Source organism: Amblyraja radiata, chromosome 21 (assembly GCF_010909765.2).
Source record: "Amblyraja radiata isolate CabotCenter1 chromosome 21, sAmbRad1.1.pri, whole genome shotgun sequence".
Lineage (NCBI taxonomy): Eukaryota > Metazoa > Chordata > Chondrichthyes > Rajiformes > Rajidae > Amblyraja > Amblyraja radiata.
The window spans coordinates 38,189,582-38,214,810 of NC_045976.1; the positions used below are offsets into that span (position 1 = coordinate 38,189,582).

The window sequence follows — 25,229 nt, forward strand, 5'->3', positions numbered from 1 at the left end:
TGTTACTTGACAATAGACAATAGGTGCAGGAGTAGGCCATTCGGCCCTTCGAGCCAGCACCGCCATTCAATGTGATCATGGCTGATCATCCCCAATCAGTACCCCGTTCCTGCCTTCTCCTCATATCCCCTGACTCCGCTATCTTTAAGAGCCCTACCTAGCTCTCTCTTGAAAGCATCCAGAGAGCCCGCCTCCACCGCCCTCCCAGGCAGACACTCGCTGAGTTACTCCAGCATTTAGTGGGGGGAGTTGTGTAAACAAGCATCTGCAGTTTCCTGTGTCTGCGCAGTCTCTCTCCTTTGCCTTGAAGCCTTGGGGGTAGAACATGGGTCTGGAGAGCTGTGAAGCAACAGCACTAACCACTGCAACACAACGCTGTTGAAGTTTGATTTGGGTTGGGTTTGTTTTTGGAAAAATAGAGGGACGGAAATTTGTTTCCTGGAAGGTTGCATCTGCAGGAAGGGATTCAACATAAAAATATTCAGACATTTGGCGTGGTTTTGGTTGGTTTCCCAAAGGAAGGAATTACTAATACGAGGAACTTGGATTCCAATTATGCCCGTGACTGGTTGTCACGTGTCTTTCCGATGTTGACTGAGCCGGGCGGTTTATCTTTGCTTGCCTTTATGTCTGGCAGGTGTGGTATAATGCCCCTGTCCCACTAGTTTTCAGGCGACTAGGCTGTCTCCACATGGTCGCCGGGGTGTCGCCTGTATGGTCATGAGTCGTCTCCTCAGTCGCCCAAAGAATCGTAGCGTTTTTCTGGTCACCCCGGGATTTTGAAATGTTCAAAACTTTTCGGCAACAGTTGACCGTAGCTTGACTTGTCCTGACGTAGGTGCTGTGGTAGATTGTCGCCAGGATGACGTAGGTTGCCGCCGGGTGCCGACTTTGGTGAATTCCATTGGCGACTACCTACGTCAACCGGCGACACGTTCCAGCGACTTACCTTGTCGTATCTTGTCGCGGGCGGACATAGGTGTGGTCGTAGGTGGATGTCCGAATGGGTCGCCGGTTGTCGGTAGCTTGTCGTAGCTTGACGTCGACTCGGTGGTAGTTTGTTGTAGACATTGTCATAGAAATTGTCGTAGTGGGATCCAGTCGCCGATTTTTCAGCGACCTGCTTACGACTATGACAGTGGCCGAAAAAATCACCTAAGTGGGACGGGGGCATGACAGTGTCACCAACTTAACAACTCGACGTTAGATATCGGAGAATAATAAGGTGAAGTTATTGAAATAACAGTCTGTGTCTTTGTATGCTTCTTCTAGCTAACAATGATCTGTTCTATATTTTTCTTGACCCCAACACTTTGATGTATCATTTTCACACCTTGCACTTCCTTATCTCTGTGTCTCCCTCTCCACTGGCTCTTAGTCTGAAGAAATGTCACGAGCCGAAACTTCACCAATTTCTTCCAACTAGAGATGCTGCCTGTCCCACTGATTTACTCCAGCATTTTGTGTCTATAGTCAGTATGATAATATTACTTTAATATCTGCCGTAGATTAATTAGTCGCATTAATCCTTGCCCAAAAACTGCCTGAGACCAAAGAACATCTGACATATCTGCTGGTATGTTAATGTTTTAATAATCATCTTGTGATGGTAGAGATATCAAAGCATTTAGTTATCAGAGTTATTTTAGTTTCGAGGGGCAGCATGGAAACAGGCCCTTCGGTCCACCAACTCCACGCCAACCATCGATCACCCGCTCACACTGGTTCTATGTTCTGCTCACCTTCGCATCCTCTCCCTACACTGAGTCGGAAGACTGGAAAAGACTACAAAAAGTAGTAAACACTGCCCAGTCCATCATCGGCTCTGACCTTCCTTCCATTGAGGGGATTTATCGCAGTCGCTGCCTCAAAAAGGCTGGCAGTATCATCAAAGACCCACACCATCCTGGCCACACACTCATCTCCCTGCTACCTTCAGGTAGAAGGTACAGGAGCCTGAAGACTGCAACAACCAGGTTCAGGAATAGTTACTTCCCCTCAGCCATCAGGCTATTAAACCTGGCTCGGACAAAACTCTGATTATTACCAACCACTTTCTGTTATTTGCACTATCAGTTTATTTATTCATGTGTGTATATATTTATATCATGGTATATGGACACATTTATCTGTTTTGTAGTAAATGCCTACTATTTTCTGTGTGCTTAAGCAAAGCAAGAATTTCATTGTCCTATACAGGGACACATGACAATAAACTCACTTGAACTTGAACTTGAACTTGGTCCCGACCTGCAACGTCACCCACTCTGTTTCTCCAGAGATGCTGCCTGACCCGCTGAGTTCCATACTGAAGCTCTTTCTTCAGAGCGGTTTTGTCAGTGGTGTAACATGTATGAGTTTAATGAAAGGGTTTAACTCACAAGCTGAGTATTTGTCATCGACGGCCAGATCAACAATACAATTCCTAATCCTAGGAGTTCAGGAGATTTTCTTCCAGCTGTTCATCTTGAGTGTGGGTAATTCATACAGTCTCCGAGTGGTGCAGAAGAAATTCCAAACAAGTGTCTTGCTGGGTTAGTATCAGATCAATAGACAATAGGTGCCGGAGTAGGCCATTCGGCCCTTCGAGCCAGCACCGCCATTCAAGGTGATCATGGCTGATCATCCCCAATCAGTACCCCGTTCCTGCCTTCTCCCCATATCCCCTGACTCCGCTATTTTTAAGAGCCCTATCTGGCTCTCTCTTGAAAGCATCCAGAGAACCCGCCTCCACCACCCTCTGAGGCAGAGAATTCCACAGACTCACCACTCTCTGTGAGAAAAAGCGTTTCCTCGCCTCCGTTCTAAATGGCTTACCCCTTATTCTTAAACTGTGGCCCCTGGTTCTGGACTCCCCCAACATCGGGAACAAGTTTCCTGCCTCTAGCGTGTCCAAACCCTTAACAATCTTATATGTTTCAATGAGATCGCCTCTCTTCCTTCTAAACTCCAGAGTGTACAAGCCCAGCTGCTCCATTCTCTCAGCACCATTTTTACAACGTGTGCTACAACTAGGCATCAGTCGCCTAGATATTTCTAATATCTTCTAGAGTTTCAGAAAATGTGAAATAAGTTTGTTTAAAAAAATGCAGTCATCGTTATACGCAATACTGTGAAATAATCCTAATGTACTTCATCCTTAACTTCACATAGTTCCATTTAGTTTAGTGATAAAGCATGGAAACGGGCCCTTCAGCCCACTGAGTCCATGCTGGCAGTCGATCACCCGTTCACAGTAGTTCTATGTTATCCCACTTCCTCATCAACTCCCTACACACTAAGGACAAAGCCGAAGCACTGGAGAGAAAACCATGCTATCATAGGGAGACGGTAGAAACTGCGTACAGATGACACCTGCCGTCAGGATTAAACACGGGTCTCTAGCGGTGTAGGGCAGCAACTCTACTGCTGCGCCACCGTGCTTCCAAATCCAAGCCACTGACACAGTTGAGCAGAACAAACATTGTTTGCAACACCACATCTCGATCCGCCTGTGAAGAGAAAGAGACAATTTAATACGTGCAGCAAGGAAGTGCAGATATTGGGTGAAATCAAAGATAGACACAAGAAGCTGGAGTAACTCAAGCGGGTAACTCTGAAGGCATGGGTGACGTTTTGGGTCTGAAGAAGGGTCCCGACCCGAAACGTCGCCTCTTCCTTCTCTCCAATGATGCTGCCTGTCCCTTCTGAGTGACTCCAGCTTTTTGTGTCGATATCTTCGGCAATTTAATATCTTGGGTGGGATTGTTCTTGGTGAGCTGGCGTTTTCTTTGAATAGAGTTGGAGCCACGCCCGGAGCAATAAATTAAAAATTCATTTTGGGAACCAACATTTCCGACGGTGGCGATGCTCGGACCCGCCCTCTAAGAAGCCTGGCTTTGAGTTGAGCACTCGGCTGTGAAAACAAACAACTAGCGGCTTGGATAAATTACAAAGCGATTGTGAGGCAGTGGGAAGAGGAACAATGATCTACAGCAACAAGTCCCAACTCCTTTGGGCGGTATGCCTAACTCCACAATCACTATCAGATGAACTCGTTGAAAACAAAAGAGGATTGTGTTTGCAATGCAAATGGAAACGAGGACAAAAGGAAAATCTCTCGGCTCCCTTCATCCGTTGTTCCAGTGTGGTGAATTATTCTACGTATCGTGACTCGACGCCCTTTCTGGCCCATGAATCAGGGCACGAAAACCATGGGAAAACATGGCCCCGAGGATAGGAATGTCCTGATTGCTTCATCGTGCTGGCAGTTCAGCTGCTTTGGTCTGGAGATACAGCGCGGAAACGAGCCCTTCGGCCCAACGAGTCCGCGCCGACCAGCGATCCCTGCTCACTAACACTGTCCCACACACACTAGGGACAATTTACACAAACACCAGGCCAATCAACGTACAAACCTGCACGTCTTTGGAGTGTGGGAGGAAACCGAAGATCTTGGAGAAAACCCACGCAGGTCGCGGGGAGAACGTGCAAACTCCGTACAGACAGCACCCGTAGTCGGGATTGAACCCGGGTCTCTGGCGCTGCATTCGCTGCAAGGCAGCGACTCTACCGCTGCACCACCGTGACTGCCCACACTGTGAATCTGGCTGTATCCTAGCTTGTGGAAGGACCGTTCAGAAGCCTGATAACAGTTTAAGGATAAGGGGGAAATCTTTTAGGACAGAGATGAGAAAAACATTTTTCACACAGGGAGTGGTGAATCTGTGGAATTCTCTGACACAGAAGGTAGTTGAGGCCACAGTTCATTGGCTATATTTAAGAGGGAGTTAGATGTGGCCCTTGTGGCTAAAGGGATCAGGGTGTATGGAGAGAAGGCAGGTACAGGATACTGAGTTGGATGATCAGCCATGATCATATTGAATGGCGGTGCAGGCTCGAAGGGCCGGATGGCCTACTCCTGCACCTATATTCGATGTTTCTGTTTCTAACAGAGGGGAAGTAGCTCTTCCTGTGTCTGGTGGTGTGTGCTTTCATGCTTCTGTATCGTCTGCTGGACAGGGGTGGGGAGAAGGGGGAATGACCGGGGTGGGGTTATTGATTAGGTTGGCTGCTGTGCCGAGACAATGTGAAGTGGATGTGGAGCCATTGCGTTGAGTTCTACGCCTGTGCATCCACGCCATCACAAAGGCCTTATCCTGTATATTATCTGATGACATTCCAGAGCTGGTGCGGAGGAAAGAAAGCCTAACATATTTGTATTGAGCACACACACAGACGTTGTGGAACCGCTGTAACTCGAGGTTAAATAATGTTCTTGGTGCAGTTGCGTGTTAAGATGTTGTCGATTCCTTTTTGGCATTTGCTGGTTCACAGTGGACGGAGCGAGAATGAGTCTGGATGTCTTGTTAGCTGTGTTTGCCTGGGGGGGGGGGTGGAGAGGAGGTGTTTAGAAAAATGTGTTTCCAATGGATTGTTGGCTCGTCGTGACTCCCTTTGAAGGTGCCTCGGACACTGACGGGAACTGTAGGCTCGCAGGGGGGAGGCTTTGTACGTCTACAGGCAGTGCTCTGACTAGCCGTCTCACAAGGCCACTGGAATCAATGCAGCCTTCAGTGAGGAGTGAAAGATGCCCACACCATATCTACAGGCAGCCCACGCACATCCACCAACACTAAAGGAGCAAACATACTTCAAACAGTTAGCATCAGCATGGAAAGAACAATCCCCTAATATTGGTGCAAGCTGTTTATTTAGCATCTGGGAGGCACGGTGGCACAGCGGGAGAGTTGCTGCCTTAAGGGCCTGTCCCACTTAGGTGACTCTTCAGGCATTTGCCAGGGACTAGTTTGAATGGAATTCACCTACGACAGAGAAAATTGTCGCCACTGTCGCCAACATTTTTTTCAACGTGTTGAAAATTTTGCGGCAGTCGCCTGTAGTCGCCCCAAATATTGCCTAAGTGAGGCAGGCCCATTACAGCACTTACAGCGCCAGAAACCCGGGTTCGATCCCGCCTACGGGGGCTGTCCGTACGGAGTTTGTACGCCCTCGCCGTGACCACGCTGGTTTTCTCCGAGATCTTCGGTTTCCTCCCAGACTCCAAAGACATACAGGTTTATAGATAATAGATAGACAATAGGTGCAGGAGTAGGCCATTCGGCCCTTCGAGCCAGCACCGCCATTCAGTGTGATCATGGCTGCCCATCCACATTCAGTACCCCGTTCCTGCCTTCTCCCTATATCCCCTGACTCCGCTATCTTTAAAAGCTCTATCTAACTCTCTCTCTTGAAAGCATCCAGAGCACCTGAGTTTGTAGGTTAATTGGCTTGGAGTAAATGTAAAATTGTCCCCAGTGTGTGTAGGATAGTGTTAGTCTGTAGGGATCGCTGGTCGGTGGGCCGAAGGGCATGTTTCCTGGTTGTATCTCTAATCTACATTTAGTTCAGAGCTGCAGCATGGAAACGGGATCATCGGCCCACAGAGTCCACGCCGACCATCGATCTCCCATTGACACTAGTTCGACGTTTAGCAGTACAGCCTGGAAACAGGCACTTTGGCCTGTCCAGTCCATGCCTGCCGTCGATCAACCCGTTAATACTATTTCTACATTTATGGCCCACCGAGTCACCTCTACGCTAATTCTATGTCATCCCACTTTCTCATCAACTCCCCGCACACTAGGGGCAATTTACAGAGGCCAATTAATGTACAAATCTGCCCAGCTTTGGTATGTGGAAGGAAACCGGATCGCCCGGGGGAGGAAACCCGCACGGTCACGGGGAAAACGTGCAAACTCCACACAGACAGCACCTGAGGTCAGCATGGAACTCTGGTCTCTGGCGTTGTGAGGCAGAGTCTACCCACTGCGCCACTGTGCCGTCCTGTTACCTCACTGTCTTATCCACTGTTTCCCCTGTAATATCTTTACATTTACATACATGGAAAACCTCAGGAGATCTTTGGGTGCTTTTATAACGATGAATTTGCAAATCAACTCTTGGGGAAAACCCGGCTTGACTTTTTGATTTTGTTTTGTTTCTTAGGTTTCTGTGAGGAAGTTGTTTCGAAGGAATCTTCTCCGTGCAAAGGTCATGCATCAGGATCTTTACCTCCTGAGGTGAATTTTACCTTTATGTCGAGTACAAGCCAAATGGACTCTCATATCTTACTTCCTTTTGAATATTCTTTAAAGATGTGATTAGTACGGAGGCCACGGGGAGAAGGCAGGAGAATGGGGTTTGGAGGGAGAGATTGATCAGCCATGATTGAATGGCGGAGTAGACTAGATGGGCCGAATGGCCTAATTCTGATCTATAACGTACGAGTGAGGGTTGTCAGTAAGAGGACATGAAATGGAGCCTGATTGAATAGTGGAGTAACCTGATGGGCCGAATGGCCTAATTCTACTCCTATCATTTATGACAATGGGTCAAATGGCCTCTTGCCCACAATTTTCACGTCCTATTCTTTTCCTTCAACTGAAACATTTGCTCTTATTTTCTTTCCTCGACATTAGCCAAAAATAAAATCCTTGTCCTTGAGTAGGGCTCACCATTTAATGAAGTGGTGAGTGTTGGGCATCGGAGGGGGGAGTGGAAGAGGGGGAGAGGGGATGGGAGGGGGGTGGGGGAGAGCAAACAAGCGTTTGACAGCACTGGGTCTCTACTCGCTGGAGTTTAGAAGGTTGAGGGGGGTGGGGGGGGGAACCACATTGAAACTTACAGAATATAATGAAAGGCATAGATAGAGTGGACATGGAGAGGATGTTTCCACTGGTGGGAGAGTCTAGGACCAGAGGTCATAGCCTCAGAATGAAAGGGCGCTCTTTTAGAAAGGAGGTGAGGTGGAACTTCTTTAGTCAGAGTGTAGTTAATCTGTGGACCTCATTGCCACAGAGGGTTGTGGAGGCCAAGTCATTGGGTATTTTTAAGTGAGAGATAGACAACTTCTTGATTAGACCGGGTGTCAAGGGTCATGGGGAGAAGGCAGGAAAATGGGACGAGGAGGCCGTGATTGAATGGCGGAGTGGACTCGATGGGCTGAATGGCCTAATTCTACTCCTATAACTTGTGAGAGGGGAGAGGTGGGGGGTGGAGGGAGGGACAAATAAAGCTGTAATAACTCTCATTCTTTGCAGGATGAAGGGCTGTGCGGGAATGTGGGACATCATTTGTTATTTTCCTCCTTTCGCCTGTTTGTGGAGAAAGATACCGGTGGCCAAAACCGCTTCATTTCAGCAAGAACATACTGTCGACAGTTGGCGCCTCGATCGCCCCAACAGGTATCAACGTCTTTTGATGAATGGTTTAATGACGGCACTAAAACTGCGAATATAGGGAGCGCCTAAACGCAAGTTTGTGTCAATACTCCCACACAAGTTCAAAGTCCTAACATTTTTTTAAAATTTTCTTCTGCGGTTAACTTTGGAATCTTGACAACCCGCAAACATCCAGTGCTAATCGGGGCAGTGCTGCCCTCTCATGGCCGTGTGGGGAGAGACAACGTAGAAACGCGGCCCTTTGACCAAAGTCCACACCGACCATCAAGTGTCCATTTTTGCACGCATTCAGTCCGAACACATTTTATTCTCCACCCAAACCCCCACCCCCCACACAACGCCAATTTCTCTCAATTGCTGCCAAGTTTCCGCCATTTATCTACAAATTACAGGAAATTAGGAGTTAACCACCCCAGGCCTTTATTTGAGTTTTCCTGTGGGCCTGCAGCAGAGAAACAGGCCTTCGGGCCACCAGGTCCGCGCCGACCAGCGATCACTATTCAACACACTATCACTATTCTACACACGGGACAATTTGAGTTTTTTAACAAAGCCAATTAACCCACACACCCGTCCGTCTTTGGAATGTGGGAGGAAACCGGAGCACCCGGAGAAAACCCACGTGGTCACCGGGAGAACGTGCAAACCCCCTGCATGCAGCGCCCGTGGGCACGATCGGACCTGGGTCTCTGACACTGCAAGGCAGCAACTCCACATGCAGGCGTCTTTTTGTGGGATGAAATTTGTGCTCTCACGGGTCGGATGTGCGAACACTCCACGGTCAGCGGCGGAGGTCAGGATTGAACCCTGGTCACTAGGGTTGCGGGCAGCAGCTCCACCTGCTGCGCCACTCTGCCGACTCTGAAGATGGTGAGGAAGGCTTTATTCCATGAGGAAGGCTGTTCTACTTAGCCCGGAGCATCATGCAAACCAACCCCCCCTCCCCCCTCCATTGACCATGTACACTTCACACTGCCTCGGCAAGGCCACCAGTATAATCACGGTCCAGTCTCACTGCCTCTTCTCCCATCAGGCAAGAGGTGCAAAGGTCAGTCATACTAATAAAATGCAGCAGAACACACAAAATACATTTGAACATAAACATCCACCACAGTGACTCCTCCACATTCCTCACTGTGATGGGAGGCGGAAAAAAGTTCAAATCTCTTCTTTGCTCCCCCGTGGTCGGGATCCTCGAGCCCTCCTTGGACGGGACGATCTTGACTCCCGTAGCTGGTGGTGTTTGAGCCCTCCGCATCGGGGAAATCAGGTCCTGCATGGGGGGGGGGGATGTCAGCTCCCCCGCGCCGGCGATCGGACCCCGGGTCGGACCTGGTCGAGCCTCTGCGTCGTTGGAGCTTCCCGACTCGGCCTCTCCCGAGACTGCGAGCTCTCGATGGTAAAGTGCGCAGACTTTATCTGCACATGCTTGAATCTTGAGCAAAATACTGCTGGAGTAGCTCAACTGGACAGGCGTCATTGATGGAGGGAAATGAACAAGTGTCATTTTGCTTCAAGACCTTGCTTCAAGATTAGACGTGTACAGTGAGGATGTTGCCAGCACTTGAGGGCCAGAGCTACAGGGAGAAGTTGGGTAGGAGGGTGAGGGTGATTTTATAGAGGTATATACAATCATGAGAGGAAAGGATAGGACAGATGCAGAGTATTTTACCCAGAGTAGGGGAATCAAGAACCAGAGGACATAGGTTCAAGGTGAGGGGGGAAAGGTTCGATAGGAACCTGAGAGGCAACTTTTTCATTCAGAAGGAAGTGGATATATGGAACGAGCTGCCAGAGGAGGTAGTTGAGAGAGGTACAATAACATTTAAAAGACATTTGGACAGGTACATGGATTGGAAAGATTCAGAGGGAGATGGGCCAAACGTGAGTAGGTGGGACCAGTGTAGATGGGGCATCCTGGCCGGCATGGGCAAGTTGGGCCGAAGGGCTTGTTTCCATGCTGTATGACTCTATGTAAGAAACCTTTGCTTATGAATTATATCCGGTGGATTTGAATGCAGTGCAGGACCAGTCTCGTTCGTGCATCTTCACCCAGCGAAATAAATTCACTGTGTTTCACTAGTAGATACATGGGAGCTGGCGTGAATAATTAGTCCGGCTCTCCAGCTATCGTATGTGTTAGATATATATGTGTATTTATGTTAAATCGAATGTAGATACAAAATGCTGGAGTAACAACTCAGCAGGACAGGCACCATCTCTGGAGAGAAGGCATGGGTGACGTTTCAGGTCAAGACCCTTCTTCAGACTGATTTTTCGGGTCGAGACCCTTCTTCAGACTGACATTTCGGGTCGAGACCCTTCTTCAGACTGTTACATATTTATACTTCTTACTGTAGCCAGTTTCAATTTAGCTTAGTTTTAGTTTAGAGATACAGCGCGGAAACAGGCCCTTCAGCCCACCGGGTCCGCGCCGACCAGCGATCCCCGCACACTAACACTATCCTACACACACCAGGGACAATTTTTACATTTACCAAACCAATTAACCCACAAATCGGTACGTCTTTGGAGTGTGGGAGGAAACCGCAGATCTCGGAGAAAACCCACGCAGGTCACGGGGAGAACGCACCAACTCCGTACAGACAGCACCCGTAGTCGGGATCGAACCCGGACCTCCGGCGCTGCATTCACTGTAAGGCAGCGACTCTACCTCTGTGCCACCGTGCCGGATTTCTCCTGTGTGCCATTTTCTTAGCTGCTTATTGATGTTGGATCCTGAAGTTCCCCATTTGCTTTTCATGGGGGTGATCGTGAATGTTGTGCCAAGAAATGTTTCTCTTTTATCTCTGAAGGTGCTCAACAAAGACACCAAACATTTCTCCAGGAGGCTGGTTCCATATGGTGGTTTAGATTTGACTAACCAGTGTCTAGCACCATTTGAAATCAGTGTTCTTGGCGAAAGATTTTCATCACCTTCGAAGACCAATATCAACAATATCAGCACGGAATGAAGGTTTGCTGGCCAATGGAGGTTTATTAACCCTGTATTTATTCTTTGTTTGGTTTGGCTGCTTTTTCTCTCCAAGGTCACCTCTGCCGAAATGTCAAAATAGGGGGGGGGGGGGACGACGTTGAGGTGAACTTTGGGAACCCGGGAGACAAAAACGCTGGAGAAACTCAGCAGGTGAGGCAGCATCTATGGAGCGAAGGAATAGGTGCCTCACCCGCTGAGTTTCCCCAGCAATTTTGTCTACCTTCGATTTTTCCAGCATCTGCTGTTCTTTCTTACACATTTAGGAACCCCGCGTTGATTTTGTGGTGCAGTAACTCCTCGTTGATCTCAAAGACAACTACCCATGGTAAACGACATGTTATTAGGAGTCGTCATCGTTCAGCACAGATAGGTCTTGCTTGCTCTCGAAGGTCTGCGCTCTAGAGATAGGTTGACCAGGCTGAGACTCTATTCCTTGCAGCGCAGGAGGATGAAGAGTGATCTTACGGAGGTGTATAAAATCACGAGAAGAATAGATCTGGTAGAAGCAGTCTCTAGCCCACGGTAAGGGAATCGAGAACCAGGGGGCATAGGTTTATGGTGGAGAGGAACAGGTTTAATCGGAATCTGAGGGGTAACCTTTTCACACAAAGGGCGGTGGGTGTATGGAACAAGCTGCCAGAAGAGGTAGTTGAGGCAGGGACTAACTATTGCAACGTTTACGAAACAATTGGGGCAGGTTTGGAGGGAGATAGGCCAAACGCAGGCAGGTGGGACGAGTGTAGATGGGACATGTTGGTTGTGTGGGCAAATTATAGGCACATGTCCCCAGGGTACAACACTGTGCGTGTGGTAGGGATGGCTGTTCAGTGGGTGCAGAGTCAAAACTAGAGCAGTACTGCAGTGTGTTGACAGATTGAATTGGTTGTGTGTTTGGCTGTGGATTTGAGGCATTTGCAGTGCTGCCAACGCAGATTGGCGACGAGCTGTCCAAAAGATGAGACTGCAATTTTTTCCCCGTTAATTCAGCCTCTGGAGTTAATCTTCGCATGCATTTCCATTTTCTGTGCATTTCAACAGCTAATCTCCCTCGAACATCAGGAACAGCTTGCTTCTGTTTTGCTTCTGGGTTTTATTCATTTTCAACTGCACTGTGGCAAGAAAAAGGCATGTTTTGTGCAGTAAAGAACTTGACCTACTTTTACGGTGCGTGTATCGAGCAGCCCTTTGTGGGGTGGGGGGGGGGGGGGGCGGGGTGGTTCTGCTTTCTCTTTATTTGCTCGTAAAACACCCACTTACAAGCCTTTCATCTCGATTCCTGCTTCAGCCCCGGAGTGCTTTAGTCAAATTCCCACACACATTCCTGGATTTTCAGGGAGAGATCTCTTGACACATGCTGTCAGGGAGTTGTATTTCACCAGTCTGCAGCAATCATAATCAGACTTTATTAGCCAACTATATTTTGCAACATAGGAGGAATTTGACTTGCCATACAGTCATACCGATAAAAAGCATCAAAGCCAGTAGCACAAAGATGTATAAAATCACGAGAGGAATAGATCGGGTAGACGCACAGAGTCTCTTGCCCAGGGTAGGTGGAATCGAGGACCAGAGGACAGAGGTTGAAGGTGAAGGGGAAAAGATTTAATAGGAATCTGAGGGGTAACTTTTTCACACAAAGGGTGGTGGGTGTATGGAACAAGCTGCCAGAGGAGGTAGTTGAGGCAGGAACTATCCCAACATTTAAGAAACAGCCAGGTACATGGATTGGACAGGTTTTGAGGGATATGGACAAAGCGCAGGCAGGTGGGACTAGTGTAGCTGGGACATGTTGGCCGGTGTGGGCAAGTTGGGCCAAAGGGCCTGTTTCCACACTGTATCACATTTTGACTCTATGTCCTGCATGCACAGAGGGAGCAGTGCCTCTTCAGCCGTGCTGGTTAACTGTGCATTGCTAAGAGCCGCTCGACACACGCAAAGGTCAAAAGTGTCCATGTTGAGCAGGTGGGGATACGTAGGATGTCGTAAAGAAGAACTGCAGATGTCGCTTTACCAAAGAAAGGCGCAAAGTGCCGGAGTAACTCAGCAGGTCAGGCAGCATCTCTGGAGAACATGGATAGGCGACGTTTCGGATCTGAAGAAGGGTCCCCCCTCCTGAAATATTACCTATTCATAAGTTATAAGAGAAGAATTAGGCCATTCGGCCCATCAGGTCTACTCCCCCATTCAATCATGACTGATCTATCTTTCCCTCTCAACCCCCTTCTCTTGCCATCTCCCCATAACCTCTGACACCCGTACTAATCAAGAATCTGTCAATCTCCGCCATAAGAATATCCATTGACATGGCCTACAAAGCCGTCCATGGCAATGAATTCCACTGACCTCCCTCAGACTAAATAAATTCCTCCTCATCTCCTTTCCAAAGGTATGTCCTTTTATTCTGAGGCTGTGGCCTCTGGTCCTAGACTCACTGGTGGAAATATCCTCTCCACATTCACACTATCTAACCAGGCATTTCACTATTCGGCAAGTTTCAATGAGGGCACCACTCATCCTTCTAAACTCCAGTGAGGTCAGGCCAAGTGCCGTCAGACGCTCATCATATGTTAACCAAATCATTCCTGGGATAATTTTCGTAAACCTGTTCTCCATAGATGCTGCCTGATTCACTGAGCAAACTGGAGGAGCAACACCTCATATTTCGCTTGGGTAGTTTACACCCCAGCGGTATGAACATTGACTTCTCCAATTTCAGGTAGTCCCTGCTTTCTCCCTCCTTCCCCTCCCCTTCCCATCTCTCCCACAGCCCACTGTCTCCGCCTCTTCCTTTCTTCACCCCCCCCCCCCCCCCCACATCAGTCTGAAGAAGGGTCTCGACCCGAAACGTCACCTATTTCCTTCGCTCCATAGATGCTGCCTCTACCCGCTGAGTTTCGCCGGCATTTTTGTCTACCTTTGATTTTTCCATCATCTGCAGTCCTTTCTTAACCACTGAGTAACTCCAGCACTTTGTGCCTGTCTCGGGGTGATGTAGGAGCACTTGTGTACACCAACTTTCACCAGTGTCAGTTATATATCCTAGGGTATGGTGTTGATTCTTTGGCCACAGAATGTACTAAAATTCGGGGTTTAATTAATATACGTGTAATATTTAATCATTTGACCAGCTGCCAGATTTTTTGCTTGCACTGGGAATTATTGAGTTGTATCTGCTTTCCAGGTGAGCTGTTGGTCATTTGGGACGACAGATGGCACAATGGGCTAAGTGTTCGGCTGGCGACCGGAAGGTAGCCGGTTCGAATCCCGCTTGGAGTGCATACTGTCGTTGTGTCCTTGGGCAAGACACTTCACCCACCTTTGCCTGTGTGTGAATGTGTGTGAGTGATTGGTGGTGATCGGAGGGGCCGTAGGCGCAGAATGGCAGCCACGCTTCCGTCAGTCTGCCCCAGGGCAGCTGTGGCTACAGAAGTAGCTCACCACCACCGAGTGTGACTGAGGAGTGAATGAATAATGCGATGTAAAGCGCCTTGAGTATTAGAAAGGCGCTATATAAATCCCATCCATTATTATTATTATTATTATTATATTCAGTGACGTTAAATGTTGCTCGTGTTCACGGGCTTTGACTTGTATTGTTGCCGCCTGACATCTCGGATTCCGGTCTGGATATGCTGCACCCCCCCAACCTGCCACCCGCCCTCCCCCCTCTCTCTCTCTCTCCCCCTTGGAAGATGACCGATTTCTCTTGGTGTTCAGAGTCTCTGTATTTATCTAGCACCATTTGAAATCGGTTATAATGATTGGGGAAACACAGCGTCTCGTCAGTCTGAACGCAGTGACATACATCAGGCCTGCACATCGGGCGACTGCGGAGGGCTCGGGAGGCCCCGACCATGGGTGAACATCAAAGAACATCAGAGGAAGATGACTGAACTTTGGTGCCTTCCCTGACAGTGGGAAACTTTGATTCTGCTGTGTGGGGACGTTTCATGTTGGAGTCTATCGTGTGTTGTGGTGTTTTTTTATTCGTATGGCTGTACGATGACCACACATTTCACTGTACCAATTGGTACATGTGACAAATAAATGTATCTTGTCTCTCACACACGTGGAAGAATAACGCCTCCCAGAACACCGACGTGCTGTTCCAGTTATCTCTTTCATTGATGGAAGCGGGACTGATAATTACATGTGCCCACATAACTCCAGCCAAACCTGAACCGATATGTGTATGATTGTTTAACGCTATTAAACATGAGTGATTGATACATTATTGTCACATGGAATTGGTAAATTACATTTTTGTTTCGCATTCAATGCACAAGTATGCAGGTATAGGAATGCGACTAAGTTACAAAAGTATTCAATGTAGTCCTGAGGGTCCATCTTCCTTCATTCTTCCCCTCCCCCACTCGGGTCCTCCTCTGTTCTCGACGGTCCCCCTCCACACCGGGACCCTCATCGTTCTCGGCAGCATCATCCTCGACTGACCGCCAGGACTTTGTGCGAGGTGGTTGGCTCATTGGCAGCGCATGTGCCTCTCAGAAAATTGTCGGTTCAGACCCACCCACAGACGTGGGACACACAGAGTCGTAGAGTGATACAGCGTGGAAACAGGCCCTTGCCCACACTGCCAACATGCCCCAGCTACCTGAACTTGGTCCACATCCCTCCAAACCTGTCCTAGCCATGTACCTGTCTAACTGCTTCTTAAACGTTGGTATAGTCCCTGCCTCAACTACCTCCTCTGGCAGCTCGTTCCAGACACCCACCACCCTTTGTGTGAAAAAGTTACCCCTCAAATTCCTATTCAATCTCCCCCCCCCTTCACCTTAAACCTATATTCTCTGGTGCTCAACTCACCTATTCTGGGCAAGGGACCCTGTGCATTTGCCCAATCTATTCCTCTCATGATTTTGGACTCAATAAGATCATCCCTCATCCGCCTGTGCTCCAAGGAATAGAGTCCCTGCCTACTCAACGTCTCCCTGTAGCTCAGACCCTCGAGTCCTGGCGACATCCTAGATGCTGGTGTTTCAATGCAGTGCCTGAGGTGATGGTGCATCGTTGGAACTGCCCTCAGTTGCATGGGAAGGCAAGTTGTACACTGAGCGATGCATATTCTGCTGCCAAGAACAACATCCATTCGTCAATTGGTACCGTTTAATTTGAAGATAACGTCATCCTCCTGTGAAGACACAGTTATTTGGAGATCAGGACCACATCTGCCAAGAACATCAAATTGATTGCTCGCAAACAAGATGTAATAAAAAGTAACTGCAGACGCTGGCTTGTACCAAAGGTAGATACAAAATGTTGGAGTTACTCAGCAGGTCAGGCAGCATCTGGTGAGAAAATGGATAGGCGATGTTTCGGGTCGGGACCCTTCTTCGAGCTGAAGGGTCCAGACCCGAACAAAATGAATGAATCAATAAGTTTATTAGCCAAGTATTCACATACAAGGAATTTGCCTTGGTGCTCCTCCCGCAAGTGACGACATACACTGGCCTATCAACTATCCATTATCTCCAGAGATGCTGCCTGACCCGCTGAGTTACCCCTGCATTTTGTGTCCATCCCTCTTCAAACTGAAGGGACCCGACCTGAAACCTCACCTATCCATGTTCTCCAGAGATGCTGCCTGACCCGCTGAGTTACTCCCGCATTTTTGTGTCTTCAAATTAAAACAGGAACTTGATTCCAAAATGCCTCTGCAGCCCCCTTGACATTCCAAGGATTCAACATTCCTGGAGAGCAGGAATTTCTCTTAATTGTTCTGAAAGTCCAACTTAATTTGAGGCTTGTGCGCTCCTAGTTCAAGGCTAGTAATGGGTAGTATTCAGCCTGATACAGGTAAAACGTCAAACCTCTTCAACCCACATGCTACAGACCTGCGATCCCAAGAATCAATCAGATGAACGAACCTTCATTGACCTCTGTCGCAAGTGCATCTCTCATTAGAAACATGTGCAGGAGTAGGCCCTTCGGCCCTTCGAGCCAGCACTGCCATTCAATATGATCATGGCTGATCATCTAAAATCAGTACCCCGTTCCTGCTTTCTCCCCATATCCCTTGATTCCTTTAGCCCTAAGAGCTAAATCTAACTCTCGATTGAAAACATACAGTGAATTGGCCTCCACCCTTCCATGGCAGAGAATTCCACAGATTCACAAATCTGTAGGTGAATAACTTCCTCATCTCAGTCCTAAATGGCCCACCCCTTATTCTTGAACTGTGACCCCTGTTTCTGGATTCCCCCAACATCGGGAACATTTTTCCAGCATCTAGCCTGTCTAATCCTTTAAGAATTTTATATGTTTCTATAAGAGACCCTCTCATCCTTCTAAATTCTGGATGGATTCACCGCGGAGCGGGCGATGTTTTACCTGGATCGCCGTTTGAAGCTCTGGAGTGTTGTGCCTGCCGCTTGAACATCGTGGAGCTGTGGTTTGCGGAGTTCCCAGCCGCGGGCGGCGTTGACTTTAACATCGCGGAGTACTGGGATCCCTTTGCCGAGGGCTGCCATCATGAATCTCCGCCCAGCTCGGCCTGTGGACTTCGGGAGCCGCGGTCGATCCAGAAGTGGCCGGTAAGAAGTGGCTGATTCGGAAGTCCAAGCCACTGAGGGTGTTCTTCTGTTCCGATGTCTGAGTTCCATCATCCCGGCGAGAGGGCCTGAACATCGGGCCGCAGTTGCGGTGACTGCGTGGGCTTCAGGAGGCCCCGACCACGGGTGAACAACAAAGAGGAAGATGACTGAACTTTGGTGCCTTCCCTCACAGTGAGAAACTTTGATTCCGCTGTGTGGGGATGTTTATGTTAAAGACTATCGTGTTCTGTGGGTTTTTTTTATTCGTATGGCTGTATGGAGACCACAAATTTCACTGGACCAATTGTTGCATGTGACAATAAATGTATCTTAAATCTTGAATCTCTTGAATTCCAGTGAATACAAGCCCAGTCAACTCATTCTTTCATCATATGTCAGTCCCGCCATCCCGGGAATTAACCTGGTGAACCTACGCTGCATTCCCTCAATAGCAATAATGTCCTTCCTCAAATTAGGAGACCAAAATTGCACACAATATCCCAGGTGCTGTCTCACCAGGGCCCTGTACAGCTGTCTTTGTAAGGTACGTCGAACAATCCTTGTTCGAGACGTACCGTGGCCCTATCTGGACTACACTTCTTCCCATCCTGATTCCTGTAAGGACTCCATCCCCTACTCCCAATGTCTCAGTCTACGCCGCACCTGCACCCAGGATGAGGTGTTCCACACTAGGGCATCGGAGATGTCCTCATTCTTCAGGGAACGGGGGTTCCCCTCTTCTACCATAGATGAGGCTCTCACCAGGGTCTCTTCTATACCTCGTGACTCTGCTCTCACTCCCCATCCCCCCACTGGTAACAAGGGCAGAATCCCCCTTGTCCTCACCTTCCACCCTACCAGCCGTCACATACAACAAATAATCCTCCGACATTTTCGCCACCTCCAACGTGACCCCACCACTTGCCACACCTTCCCATCTCCTTCCCTGTCTGCTTTCTACAGAGACCGCTCCCTCCGTAACTCCCTGGTCAATTGGGCCCTTCTCTCCCGAACTACCCCCTCTCCGGGCACTTTTCCTTGCAACCGTAAGAAATGCTACACTTGTCGCTTTACCTCCCCCCTCGACTCCATTCAAGGACCCAAGCAATCTTTCCAGGTGAGGCAGAGGTTCACCTACACCTCCTCCAACCTCATCTATTGCATCCGCTGCTCTAGATGTCAGCTGCTCTACATCGGTGAAACCAAGCGTAAGCTTGGCGATCCCTTCGTCGAACACCTCCGCTCGGTTCGCAATAACCAACCTGATCTCCCGGTGGCTCAGCACTTCAACTCCCCCTCCCATTCCGAATCCGACCTTTCTGTCCTGGGCCTCCTCCATGGCCAGAGTGAGGACCACCATAAATTGGAGGAACAGCACCTCATATTTCGCTTGGGCAGTTTGTACCCCAGCGGTATGAACATTGACTTCTCTAATTTCAGGTAGCCCCTACTTTCTCCTCCCCTTCTCAGCTCTCCCTCAGCCCACTGGCTCCTCCTCTTCCTTTCGTTCCCCCCCCCCCCCTTCTCCACCCTCACATCAGTCTGAAGAAAGGTTTCGACCCGAAACGTTGCCTATTTCCTTTGCTCCATAAATGCTGCCTCACCCGCTGAGTTTCTCCAGCATTTTTGTCTACCTGCAGTAGGACCTCCTTGCTCCAAAACTCAAATCCTCTCGCAATGAAGGCCATTAGCTTTCTTCACTGCCTGCTGTACCTGCATGCTTACTTTCAGTGACTGATGTACAAGCACGCCCAGGTCTTGTTGCACCTCCCCTTTACCTAATCTGACACCAATCAGATAATAATCTGCCTTCCTGTTCTTGCCACCAAAGTGCATAACCTCACATTTATCCAAATTGTACTGCACTCTGCCCACTCACCCAACCTATCCAAGTCACCCTGCAGCCTCAGAGCATCCCCATCGCAGCTCACACTGCCACCCAGCTTTGTGTCATCCGCAAATTTGGAGATGTCACATTTAATTCCCTCATCTAAATCGTTAATATATATTGTAATTAACGGGTGCCAGCACTGAGCCTTGTGGCACCCCACTAGTCACTGCCTGTAATGGTGAAACGGACCCGTTAATCCCTACTCTTTGCTTCCTGTCTGCCAACCAGTTCTCTATCCATGTCAATACCCTACCCCCAATACCATGTGCTCTAATTTTGCACACTAATCTCTTGTGTGGGACCTTGTCCAAGGCTATTTGAAAGTCCAGATACACCACGTCCATTGGCTCTCCCTTATCCATTCTACTTGTTACACCCTCAATAAATTCCAGAAGATTAGTCAAGCATGATTTCCCCTTCATAAATCCGTGCTGACTTTGACCAATCTTGTCACTGCTTTGCAAATGTGCTGCTATAACATTGGTAAGTGAGACCTGGATAATGGCTTGGACAGAGTGGATGTGGAGAGGATGTTTCCACTAGTGGGAGAGTCTAGGACTAGAGGTCATAGCTTCAGAATTAAAGGATGTTCTTTTAGGAAGAAGATGAGGAGAAATGTCTTTCATCGGAGGATGGTGAATTGTGGAATTATTTGTCACAGAAGGCTGTGGAGGCCAAATCAGTGGATATTTTTTAGGCAGAGATAGATAGATTCTTGATTAGTACAGGTGTCGGAGGTCATGGGGAAAAGGCAGGAGAATGGGGTTAAGGAGGGAGAGATAGATCAGCCATGATTGAAAGGTGGAGTAGACTTGATGGGGCAAATGGCCTAATTCTACTCCTATTCCTTATAACCAAGTGAGACCAGACCAAGCCTTGCACCGTAATGTGTAGGAAGGAAGTGTATATGCTGGTCTACACCGAAGATGCACCCTAAAATGCTGGGATATCTCAGCGGGTCAGGCAGCATATCCAGTGAAAAGGAATAGGTGAGGTTTGGGGTTGAGACCCTTCATCAGACTGAGAGTCAGGGCTGCACTGTGATGTTATCCAAGGTTTTCTGTTAAGGGATATGGATGTCGCTGGCAATGCCAACATATATTTTCCATCTATAATTGCTCCCACGCTGAGAAGATGTGAAGAGAAGACCGCAGTGGTGAGTCATGGGTCATGATGCGCAAGGATGACGGATCTTATTTCCCGAAAAGCGGTGTTGAATCAAACTGGGTTTTCCGACCGTCATATGCATTGGCAAATATCGTTTTCAAATGCCAGTTTTTATAAACCCCAGATAATGTGCAGGATTTTGAATCGGTCCAGGGATCAGCATTGGGCCTCCACTCTGGTAACTTAATCAGTATCAAAATGGCTCACTCCAGATAGACACAAAATATGCTGGCGTGACTCAGCGGGACAGGCAGCATCTCCGGAGGGAAAGAGTAGCTGACGTGGGCCGGGACCCTTCTTCAGATTCAAGAGTAGATGTGGGGAGGGGAGGGAGGGAGGGGGAATGAACTGGAGGCGAGAACAGACCAAAACAAATCAGGGCTGGCCTCAGATGATGATGACATCAGGAAGGGTGGAGCCCACAATGGGCCATTGTTGGCTGGGGACGGAGTGATAACGAGGGACACACGGATGAGAACAGTTGAGCTGGAGGGATGACTGGGGTGGGGGAGAAGGGAGAGGGAATGCAGTAGTTAATTGAAATGAAAGATATCAACGTTCATACAACTGGGATGTAAGCTGTGTGTGAGTGATTGGTGGTGGTCGGAGGGGCCGTAGGCGCAGATTGGCAGCCACGCTTCCGTCAGTCTGCCCCAGGGCAGCTGTGGCTACAGAAGTAGCTTACCACCACCGAGTGTGACTGAGGAGTGAATGAATAATGCGATGTAAAGCGCCTTGAGTATTAGAAAGGCGCTATATAAATCCCATCCATTATTATTATTATTAAGCTGCACAAGCGAAACACGAGGTGATAGCAATCCAAGTTGTATAATCAAATAACTTTTGAATAAAGCATTTTTTCCCCACATGAATTTGGACGAAAACTTAATGTTTGCAAGCAGAAACATTTAGCCAAGTTGTGTTGGCTGCAGTTAGCAGATCTGAAGGGAATTATTGGCATTTAGGCACTCATTAGATGAATAAATCCTTAAACAGCCCAACTGATGTGCATCTTGATGCACAGTCTGCTTGTTCTCCCTGTATCTATATTTGATTAGTATGGGTGTCGGGGGTTATGGGGAGAAGGCAGGAGAAACTGGTTGAGAGGGAAAGATAGATCAGCCATGATTGAATGGCGGAGTAGGCTTGATGGGCCAAATGGCCTAATTCTGCTCCTAGAACTCATGATCTTGATTGGAGGGGAGATCCAGGGAATATTTCTGCCCTCCAGTGAAGCCACATTGTCAGAGGGCCGTAAGTCTTGGCAAATAAATAGTCACTAAGTGGACTGCCTCATAAATAAGCCTCTGCCTTTTTGGCTGTGTGAAGAGTGTGTCTCAGTGCCCTCACGAGGACATTGAATAGGCACACATCTGGGTCACGAGATGTAACAGACGCTGACACATCTGCCAACTCCATTCCCCACTGAAGATCAACATCATCGGAAAGTAATCAGAATGTGGTTTCCAGGAATACATGAATGACACTTTATTATCACAATAGACAATAGGTGCAGGAGTAGGCCATTCGGCCCTTCGAGCCAGCACCGCCATACAATGTGATCATGGCTGGTCATCCCCAATCAGTACCCCGTTCCTGCCTTCTCCCCATATCCCCTGACTCCGCTATCTTTAAGAGCCCTATCTAACTCTCTTTTTGAAAGCCTCCACTGCCCTCCCTCTGATCACATGTGACATGTTATAGTGAGATCCTTTGTGTTACACACACAAGTGTGTAAAGAGTCGCCACATATAGATGGTGCCCCTTTGTTCTCTGTGGCCCAGCCCTCCCCCGCCTCCCCATGCCGGGTCCCTCCTTGTTTTCGGCAGCACCCACCGCACGCCCACCCAACCTCTGGCACCCTCCGCCGTGCCTGAAGATTAAAAAAATAAAATATAAACTAGTTGATTGAGGTCGCGAGGGTCTGCAAAGGGGCCTTTGGCCCTCCCGAGTCCACTCCGACCATCGATCACCCATCCACACCAGCTCTATGTAATCCCACTTTCACCACACACTTGGGGAAATCCTGGAGGATCCTATAAAACTACAAACCTGCATGACTTTACGTTTGTTTGCCTGGAGTAACAAAACAACCCGAAATATTAACAGTGCTTTTGCCTCCGCAGAAAGCTGCCCGACCTGCTGAGTTCTTTTATGCTACGATATTAATGACTCCATTTTGAATTAATCGATGTTCTGTGGCCAGAATTGTTAGAGGCAAACAAGGGGCGATTCATTTAGTTTCAAGTCAAGTCACTTTTATTTCTATAGCACATTTAAAAAACAACTCTCGTTGGCCAAAGTGCTTTACATTGGTGGAGGTACTAACGTTATACAACATTGCGTGTACCGAGGTACAGTGTGAAGCTTTTTTGTTGCCTGCTATCCGGTCAGCGGATAGACCATACATGATTACAAACAAGCCGTCCACAGTGTACAGATATAGGATAAATGCAATAACGTTCAGTGCAAGATAAACTCCAGCAAAGTCCGATTAAAGATAGTCCGAGGACCTCCAATGATGGGAGGTCAGGACGGCTCTCTGGTTATTGATAGGATGGTTCAATTGCCTGATGGTAGCTGGGAAGAAACAGTCCCTGAATCTGGAGGTGTACACAGGTAGCGCTGTTCCCTAATTTAGCGATGAAGATGAAATTGGAGAGGACTTTATCGTTTAGTTTAGAGATACAGCACGGAAACAGGCCTTTCGGCCCACACTGAGCAGCGACCCCCGCACTTTAACTCTATGTGACACACACTAGGTTCAATTTTTACATTTGTACCAAGCCAACTAACCTACAAACTTGTACGGCGTGGGAGGAAACCGAAGATCTCGGAGAAAACCAGCGCGGTCACGAGGAGAACGTACAAACTCTGTACAGACAGCACCCATAGTCGGGATCGAGGCCGGGTCTCTGGCGATGTAAGGCAGCAACTCTAACGCTGCGCCACCGTGCTGCACTTGGGGAGAGCTAAGGACACAAAGATAATTAATTTGTGCTGTCTTCACATTCAAATGTTATTTCCAATGAAATGCAGTGCATATAAACCTGGTGATGGCAATTTGTCCCCCAGTGTTTCGCTAGCCACAGCATTGACTTGGCCTTTGTTATCCCCCAGTGTATTTACTGTTGTGATTTGCCGTTAATGTATTTGATTAATGTCTATCCAGTTACCCGATTTCTGTCAGCTTATGAATGACGTATCACGTTCCCTCCTGAGAATCTTGAGGTTATCTGGTTATTGAATTTTCTTCCCTTTCCCATAACACTATTGATCGGTTTACATGTAAAGGACATGTCTGATTCGTGCCTGAGACCCATTCTGAAATTGTCATTATTTCCTTTCTGTGCGTAAAATTGTGTGAGAATGGGACTGAGGGAATGGACATGAAGGATCAAACAGTGTCTGTGATCCTGGGGCCAGAACATATGCATCGATTTTCACCATCTCATCCTCCTTAACAGCCAATGAAAGTAGTTTTAAGTTTAGTCACAGTTCGAAGACCCATGGCCGACCATTTTCCACACAGTAAGCTCTCCAGAAAGTGCAAACTGCTCATGATCCATAAAGGACACCAAGTGCTGGAGTAACTCAGCGGGTCAGGCAGCATCTTTAGACTTTAGAGATACAGTGCATAAACAGGCACTTCGGCCCACCGAGTCCGTGCCGACCAGCGATCACCCCGTACACTAGCACTATCTTACACTCTAGGGATGATTAATAATTTTACCGAAGCCAATTAACCTACAAATTTGTCCGTCATTGGAGTGTGGGAGGAAACCGGAGCACCCGGAGAAAACCCACGTGGTCACAGGGGGAACGTACACACTACGTGCAGGCAGCAGCTGAAGTCAGGATCGAACCAGGATATCTGGCGCTGTAAGGCAGCGACTCTACCGCTGCACCCACCGTGTTACCAGCATCTCTGGAGAACATGGATAGGTGACATTTTGGGTCAGGACCTTTCTTCAGGCTGAAGTTACTTCAACACAAAAAAGAACAGCAGCTAAGGTGAAGTCCAGAAACAATCTCCTCAGTAAGCTTGCTGGTTCAAAGTGGGGGGGCAGCAGCCCCCACACTGCGCATTTCAGCACTAGCCCTTGCATTTTCTTCAGCCGAATATTGTGCCCCTGTTTGGTCCAGGTCATCCCACACACACCATGTGGACACCCAATTGAACTCAACAATGAGGATCATCACAGGAACAATCCGCTCAACACCACTCCCCTGGCTCCCTGTCCTATCCAACATAGCCCCTCCACACATCCGGCGAGTAGTCCTCACTCAAAGGATGCTCCAAAAGACCAAAGACTCCCCTCACCTGCCAATTCACATGGACATCTTCAACCCACCCACTAGACTTCCATCTAGACGACCAGTTTGGAAGAACCCACCAC

At 48.3% G+C, this 25,229-nt stretch overlaps 1 long non-coding RNA gene across 1 annotated transcript in view; it reads left to right on the forward strand.

The window, feature by feature from the left end:
* Window positions 1–7,442, forward strand: part of LOC116985358 — a 163,583-nt gene extending 156,141 nt beyond the window's left edge. Inside the window, exon 4 of the long non-coding RNA XR_004415253.1 lies at window positions 6,988–7,442. This is a non-coding gene — a long non-coding RNA (uncharacterized LOC116985358). The remainder of the gene's footprint in view (window positions 1–6,987) is intronic.
* Window positions 7,443–25,229: the final 17,787 nt, after the last annotated feature.